The sequence below is a fragment of the Cetorhinus maximus genome, chromosome 31 (assembly GCF_964194155.1).
Source record: "Cetorhinus maximus chromosome 31, sCetMax3.hap1.1, whole genome shotgun sequence".
NCBI classification, from domain to species: Eukaryota; Metazoa; Chordata; class Chondrichthyes; order Lamniformes; family Cetorhinidae; genus Cetorhinus; species Cetorhinus maximus.
The window spans coordinates 14,439,525-14,446,598 of NC_135909.1; the positions used below are offsets into that span (position 1 = coordinate 14,439,525).

The 7,074-nt window shown below is 42.3% G+C and overlaps 1 non-coding gene across 1 annotated transcript; it reads left to right on the top strand.

The window, feature by feature from the left end:
* The first annotated feature begins 930 nt into the window (after positions 1-930).
* trnas-gcu (transfer RNA serine (anticodon GCU)) lies at positions 931-1,011 on the top strand. Its single transcript has one exon. It is a non-coding gene; the product is annotated as a tRNA-Ser (tRNA).
* Positions 1,012-7,074: the final 6,063 nt, after the last annotated feature.

Consider the following 7,074-nt stretch of genomic DNA (forward strand, 5'->3'; position numbering starts at 1 on the left):
GCAAGTGACTGCACTTGAGTTCAAAGAAGGATTTGACCTAATGTGGCATCAAGGAATCCCAGCAAAACTGAAGTCAAAGGAAATAAGGCGGGAAACTCCCCACTGGTTGGAGTCGTACCCGGGGTTTCTAATACATTGGAAAAGATTTCCAGCATGAACTGTAATTCGCTTATGATTGATGCACTTTGTGTGACAATGAAAGGATTCCTTGACATCTGGTTATGGAGGAGGGTTTTTGGTCGCTATGGGATTGCCATTGCGTTATTGTGAGTCAAGTCCCTGGTTCAATTCCCAGACGAGCCCATCTTAATACAACATTTTTTTCGCGCTCGAGGTGGTGGCAGTTCCGGAAATCAGGACCAGGTTTGAACACCCGGGAAGTCATTGCAGGGAATGCATCACTTCAACACACGTGATATAAATGAATGCCAATTTAAAGAACGTTTCTCCGTGCCATGAGACTCTGAATTTATTCTAATGCATCAAATGAGTGAACTGTCTATTTGTGGATTCACTTGGGAGGCTGATTACACTCAGTTTCAATCTTGACTGAAAGGACAAGCAGAGCTGGAAACTCCAGTGTTTCATTTTAATTTACCACATTTTAGCTGTGTTCCGGTGCTTGCAGTGAGCTGGGAGGGGTTTCCTTTTGCTACTAAATATTTGTATGTTCCGGTCTGTCCGCGGTGGGTTTTCACACTGTGTAGAAACATGTTGAATATTAGGTTGAAGTGTTGAAGTGATTCACATCAGTCGGTTTACAACAGTCACTAATCTGATGTGTTGGACATTTACTTTAATGATATAAACTACATTTCCATCTTTACACATCTGTCCGAATATTCAGGGCCTGTACCAAAGAGGATCATTTATTTCATCGTTTCATGGATGCAAAAAGTATAGAAGGGGGTTTAATAAAGGGCACCTTGTGACGAGGTGGCCGAGAGGTTAAGGCGATGGACTGCTAATCCATTGTGTTTTGCACGCGTGGGTTCGATCCCACCTTCGTCGTTACTTTATCAACTGTTTCCGCCTTGTTGCGGTGATTTTTCAGAAGCTCTGCCTGGAATCACTGATGTGATTCTCCAACCCAAGTTATGAGGCCAGCTTGCTTCGACTTTTCTTGTAAGATCTTGGATTCGATACTTATGTTCACAATAACATGGGGATCGGACTTAGCGTCCTTTCGACATGATATTTCCATCTCTCTCTAAGGGGAAACATTGGATTCATTTCCCACCATAGTTGCTGATGGAAATTAAACTCAATAATTAAAACCTGCAATTAAACGCTAGTCTCAGTGATGGTTCACTAATGTCCTCCATGGCCTGCCTACATATGAGTTTGATACCCAACTGCTCGCTGAAAAAGCCACTGAGTTCAAGGACAATTTGGGATGTGTAACAAAGACTGGCCTTGCGAGCGACGCTCACATTCCCTGAAATAATGTTTTAAAAGGGTGAATGCGCACCTCACTGATTGGATCTTCCATCAGCCCCTGTAATGGACAGACGTGTTGAATAATAAAGCGCTTTGTGATGTCAAGAAAAAGATCAATTCAGAACATCTCAGTGAAACCGAGGCTCAAACCCACATCTGTGAACAGAAGGGAATCAGAATGTTGGCAGTTTTTACAGAGCGATATTGTTGAGCTGAATGTTCACACTGGAAGGCCGTAAAGTTCCTCATTGAAGGATGAGGCACTGCTCCTCGAGCGAACCTTGAGCTTCATAGGAAAATTTCGTGACTGGATTCAAACTCAAAATCCTGTCTCAATGACATCTCAAATAAAGCTGTCGGCTGCTTGAAAACGCAGCAGTTAAACTTACTCCCTGATCATGAGAGCGACTGTGACATTTACAAAACTAAATCATTTGATAAAATAGTTCAAAACCATCAAGATTGAAATCCTATGAGAAAAAGTCGTTATTATTGAGAACTCTGCTAAGAAAGCTTCATTGGACAGCACAGAAATCAGGTGAAGAGTCTGAGTAAATCGACACCAGCGAACAAGTCAACATCAAAACTGAATCAACTCTTGTGAAGGTCAGTGAGTAAAAGCTGAGTGTTCCGTGCACCATCAGCTCATCAAGTGGATGCATTGTCTGGATAAAGCGTTCTGTTTAGAGCAGGATTTATTGACCTGAGTGAGCAGGCACGTTATTGCAGAACAAATAAGTCACCTCTAGATTTTCCTTTGAAAACATAGAAACTAGGAGCAAACTTCTAGTTTGTTGATATATTGAATTGAAATAAACTGGAATTACAGTGCAAATGAATTGATATTCAAAATCAAATCTTACTTTCATGTAAATTACGTGAAGCAATTAAATTACAAACAAGAACTCAAGTGACCTGTGAGCTCAAACACAGAGAGAGTAAATTTCAGAGTGAAGACTTAAAAATTTCAATTTTTTGCAAGTGAGGGTTAAGTGCAGAGGGGGAAGGAGCTGCTGTGTAATTTTAACCGAGATACTGCAGCAAAAGTACAAGAGGGAAGGAGTGGAACACTCTAAATAACGAGAACTTTAATTAAATAGACAACTCATTTCAGTGAAATGTTGGGACAGCTGAGAGCTGTTGCCTACTCATCCTGTGCTCTGTGCGAACTCCAAATAAGACTGATGATAATAGTCAGATTCATAATACATTACAGAACCAAGCAGAATACAGAAAGTGCAGAGGAGAGATGGAAAAAGGAAATTAGATCAGAAGAGAGAGCGTATGAGAAAAGATTTGCCGGTAACAACCGAAAACACAGAAGATTTTTTACCAGCATTAGGGTAGTCACTGAAAGGGGGGCTGATTTGGAGATCCTGTCTGGGGAGAGGGCATGGCTGACGTACTAAATGAGAACATACAAACAAACTAATTAGCAGCAGGAGTAGGCCACTCAGCCCCTCGAGCCTGCTCCGCCACTCAGTAAGACCCTGCCTGATCTGATTGTAACCTCAAACTCATATTCCTGCCTACCCCCAATGACCTTTCACCCCCCCTTGTTAATCAAGAATCTATCTAACTCTGCCTTTAAAATATTCAAAGACACTGCTTCCACCAGCTTTTGAGGAAGAGAGCTCCAAAAACGCTCGATCCTCGAATAGAAAAGAAACTCTGTCTGAAATGAGCGACCCCTTATTTCTAAACAGTGACCCCTAGTTCCAGATTTTGCTACAAGAGGAAACGTGCTCTCCACCTCCACCCTGACAAGACCCTCAGGATCTTAAAGGTTTGAATCTAGTTGCCTCTTACTCTCCTGAACTCCAGGCGATACAAGCCTAACCTGTTCAACCTCACCTCATAAGACAACCGGCCCATCCCTGGTATTTGCTTCGTAAACTTTGCACTAAACCTGTCATCACAAAACAAGCGGATGCTGCTAATGTCATTGGTGGGGAAATTGGATAGGATGAAAATAGATGAAGTGGAAGCTATCACAAGGCTGGCACCGCTCACAGTAGAAAAGCTGCTCGATCCACATTGGATTACTGAGGGAATGAAGAGTGGAAATAGTGGAGACTCGAACCACAATCTTTCAATCCTCCTTGGATATGGGAGTGAAGCCAGACAACTGCAGGTTGTTGATGTTACATCCGTGTTTAAAATGGAGAGGGATAAACCCAGTAACTACAGAGCAGTTAGTCTCATGCTGGTGGTGGGGAAACGTTTAAAGACAATAATCCAGAACAAAATTCATTGTCACTGGGTAGAACATGAGATGATAAATGATAACCAGCACAGATTGGTTAACAGAAAATCAGCACTGAAATACTTAATAAAGCTCTTTGATGACGTGTCAGAGAACATTGACCAGAGGGGCGAGGATGATGATGTGTGTCTGGACTTCCAAAGGGATTTGAAAAAGTCCCACATAATGAACTTGGTAAAATTCCAGCAGCTGGGATTATAGGGGCAGCGACAGCATGGATACAAAACTGAATAAGGGACAAAAAGGGTAAAGTAGTGGCGAGCTCTGAAGAAGAGTCATACGGACTCAAACGTTAACTCTGTTTCTCTCTGCATTGATGCTGCCAGGGCTGCTGAGTTTTTACAGCATTTTCTGTTTTATTGTAAATTTTAATAACCCCCAGCCTATATTCAAGGTTGCTGATGACGCTAGCTTAGGTGACATGGTTAGTAGCATATGTGGAACCAGCAAGTTTCAAAGGGTCATTAACAGATTCAGTGGGAGAATAAAACTGTGGCCGGTGGTGGTCAACACTGGGAAGAGTGAGGTCATCTACCTTGAACTAAAGAAAGATCCGAGAATTTCCTAAACAGTCAGAAACTTGGGACTATGCCGGAAGAGCCGAGAGTGAGAGCTGAGTGAGACCGGAGGGTGGAGAAAGAACAGCGGCAGAGCTGCCCGAGAGCAGCCGCGAGGGAGAGAGACGGAGAGAAGAGTGAGAGTGGCGGGAGATAAAGAGCTGAGAGTAAGGGGCTGGAGCAAACCGGCCATGTTCAAAATATTCAATGCTTGATATCACAGGAGGTAACTGGTTAGTTTGTGCCGATTTCTCTGTTTTTCTCTTTCTAAATTAGGACATTGATTGAAACGAGGCGATGAGAATTAAAAAAAAACAATCAGGGTAAGTATAACAGTAAGAGCGAGTGTGATAACTGGATTCAATGGGAATCATGGGGAAAACTCTCTGCTGCTTGGAGTCATACCTACCACAGAGGAAGATGTTTGTCGTTGCTGGAGATCAATCATCTCAGCTCCAGGACATCATTGCAGGAGTTCCTCAGGGTAGTGTCCTCGGCCCAACTATCTTCAGCTGCTTCATCAATGACCAACCTTCCAAAATAAGGTCAGAAACCTGATGATTGCACAAGGTTCAGCACCATTCACGACTCCTTGGAGACTGAAGCAGTTCATGGCCAAATTCAGCAAGACCTGGACAATAGCCAAGCTGAGCAGAGAAGTGGAAGAAACATTCAAGCCACACAGGTGCCAGGCAACATATAATATATTAATTCTATCTTAATTATATATCTATCTATCTATCTATATATATATATATATATATGGAAATGAATGTACTATCGCCAAGTTTGCGGATGACACAAAACTAGGTGGGAAGGCAAATGGTGAGTGTAATTCAAGGAGTCTAAGAAGGGATATGGACAGGGAAATCTTGTTGGATTATTGTTTTAGAGTTCCTTCAGAATGTAAGAAGCACGGATGATTAAGGGGAGCCAGTTGTATTCCAAAAGACATTCTATAAGGTGCCACATAAAATGTCACTACACAAGAAAAGAGTATATGTTGTTAGGGTTCATATATTAGCATGGATTGAGAACATGACAGGAAACAGAGAGTCAGGATAAATGGGTCATTTTGAGGTTGGCAAACTATAACTAGTGGACAGATGCAGAGTTCAGTGTTGGGCCTCTACTATTTACGATCGATGTTAATGTTTTGGATGATGGTACCCACTGTATTGTAGCAAAATTTGTTGACGATGCAAAGATAGGAATCAAAGCAAGTTGTAAGGTGGATACAGAGAGTCTGCATAGATATGTAGATGTTCAAGTGAATGGGGATAAAATGGCAGATGTAGTACAATGTAGTAAAATGTGAGGTTGCCCACTTCTGCAAGAAGCATAGGAGAGAGGAATATTACTTACTGGAGAGAGACTGCAGAATCCTGTGGTACAGAGGGATCCTTGTACAAGAATTACAAAAAATGTTTAGATGACATTGCAGAATGCTGCAGTACAGATGGATATGGGTGCCACTGTATAAGAATCATTGAAAAAAAGTTAGCATGCAGGTGCATTAAATACTTAGGAGGGCATGCGGAATGTTGGTCTTAATTGCAAGGTGACTGGAATAGCAAAGCGGAGAAGCCTTGCTGCAACTGTACAGGGTATTGCCGAGACCAGACCTAGAATAATGGGTGCTGATTTGGTCTGGTTACTGAAGGATGGACATACTTGCATTGAAGACAGTTCCCGAGAATGGTGACTGGGATATTCCCTCGACTGAGGGGGTTTTCTAACGAGGAAGGGTTGATCAGGTTGGATCTAGACTCACTCGAATTTAGAATGACTTAACAATATGATAGTGAATGAGTATCTGGCAATGAGTGACCAAAACATGCGAGAGACAGACATTCAGTTCGAGCAGAAAGGTCACATACATGCTGGTTATCACCTCAAGTGAGGCCAATAAGGACGGAATAAGTGGTAAACTGAGCACGTTAAATTCCCATCAGCTATTAATAGGTAAAACAAGACAGGAAACAATCAGAGGCACTCAAATAATAATAATTCAGTGTAATCTGTACCTAATGCAAATCCGAAGGAATGAAACTTTTATGATAATTATGGTTAATATTATTAATAATGGGGACGGAATTCCATAAATTAAACCAGTGATTAAGAAGGAATGACAATTTCTGTCCAGATAATGATGAACTGCGTATTTGGTGCGATGCTGTCTCCGCTATGCTGATAGTTTTGTCCTTCTCGGTGGTTCATGTCACAGGGAGGACGCTGCTGTTCAAATAAAGATGACGAATTACTGCAGGGTGTCCTATAGATCGGAAAACCTGCGGCTAAGTTCCCCTCCGAGTCACTCATCATCCTGACTTGTAAATATATCGCCGTTCCTTCACTGTCGCTGGGTCAAAATCCTGGAACTTCCTTCCTAACAGCACTGTGGGTGTACCGACACCGCACGGAATGCAGCGGTTCAAGAAATCAGCCGACCACCAACTTCTCAAGGGCAACTCGGGATGGGCAAAAAATTCCGGCCCAGCCAGCGAAACCGACATCCCGTGAATAAACTTTAAAAATTATGATCTTCACGACATTGTTTCCATCCAAGAGGATGGTTTTTTTCTATTCAGATAATCATACAGTGATAGTGAAGAGGATGTGGCCACTCAGGACATTGCGTCTGTGCCAGTTCTTTGGGAGAAATGGGCTGAGGGAAAGGGGAAAGCATTGGCTGGGATGTGTTTGCAGCATTTACAGCTTGTATCCATCTGTGAATAAACACCATGTCAGAGATTTGTTGAAGATTGAATTTTTGCACTGAAGCAAGAAACTGATGCAAATAACAGCCAT